This window comes from Chiloscyllium plagiosum, unplaced genomic scaffold (assembly GCF_037043375.1).
Source record: "Chiloscyllium plagiosum isolate Xiang-an unplaced genomic scaffold, Cpla_swu_hap1 HiC_scaffold_14, whole genome shotgun sequence".
Lineage (NCBI taxonomy): Eukaryota > Metazoa > Chordata > Chondrichthyes > Orectolobiformes > Hemiscylliidae > Chiloscyllium > Chiloscyllium plagiosum.
In genome coordinates, this window is record NW_028270152.1 from 118853141 (window position 1) to 118854373 (window position 1233).

Sequence of the window (1233 nt, forward strand, 5' to 3'; positions counted from 1 at the left end):
AGAGGAAAGAACGGAGGGCTTGGAAGCCCTGGTCATGGTGGATGGAGGTGTAGAGGGATTGGATATCCATGGTGAAGATGAGGCGTTGGGGGCCGGGGAAACAGAAGTCTTGGAGGAGGTGGAGGGTGTGGGTGGTGTCTCGAACGTATGTGGGGAGTTCCTGGACTGGCGGGATAGGACAGTGTCATGGTAGGTAGAGATGAGTTCAGTGGGACAGGAGCATGCTGAGACAATGGGTCGGCCAGGGTGGTCAGGCTTGTGGATCTTGGGAAGGAGGTAGAACCGGGCAGTGTGGGGTTCCCAGACTGTGAAGTTGCAAGCTGTGGGTGGGAGATATCCTGAGGTGATGAGGTTCTGCATGGTGTGAGAGATTATGGTTTGGGGATGGGGGGTGTGGTCATGGTCGAGGGGACAGTAGGAAGAGGTGTCCTCGAGTTGGCGTTTGGCTTCAGTGGTGTCGAGGTCAGTGCGCCAGACTACCACTGTGCCCCCTTTATCTGCTGGTGAAATGGTGAGGTTAGGATTGGAGCAGAGGGATTGGAGGGCTGTCTCCTTCCTTGCTCAAGGATGCACCGGCACTAGAGGGGGTGCAGAGGAGGTTAACTAGGTTGATTCTGGAGTTGAGGGGGTTGGCTTAACAGAGAATGGGAAATATTTATTGGAAATCAGAAGAATGGGAAATATATAAAATAATGAATGGAATGGATAAAATAGAAGTGGAGAGAATGTTTCCACTGGCAGGTGAAGCCAGGACCAGAGGGCATCACCTGAAGATGAGAGGCAGCAAATTTAGGACTGAATTGAGAAGGAACTTCTTGACCTCGATGGAATTCATTGCCCAGGGAAGTAGTTGATGCTAGTTCAGTAAACTTTTTTAAAGCTAAGGTAACTTTTTTAAAAGGAATAACTATTTAATTAAGGGATATGGTGAGAACGTTGGTAAATGGTTCTGCGTCCAAAAATTGATCAGCCATGATTTTAATGAATGGCAGAGCAAGCTCAACAGGTTTATTTGGAAGCACTCGCTTTGCAGCTTCTTCATCAGGTGGTTGTGTGATTTTTAACTTTGTGCCTCACTCTTGTAACTGATCAACAGCAATAAAAGCCATGAAGCAGTGCGCATGCTCCAGGCAACAATGGGCCCCGGGTGATTGATGTCAGCGGAAGACCAATGGAAAGGCAGGGGCACAGCTGGAGGACCTGGCGGGGCATTTGGTCCTCCGACCAATCAGA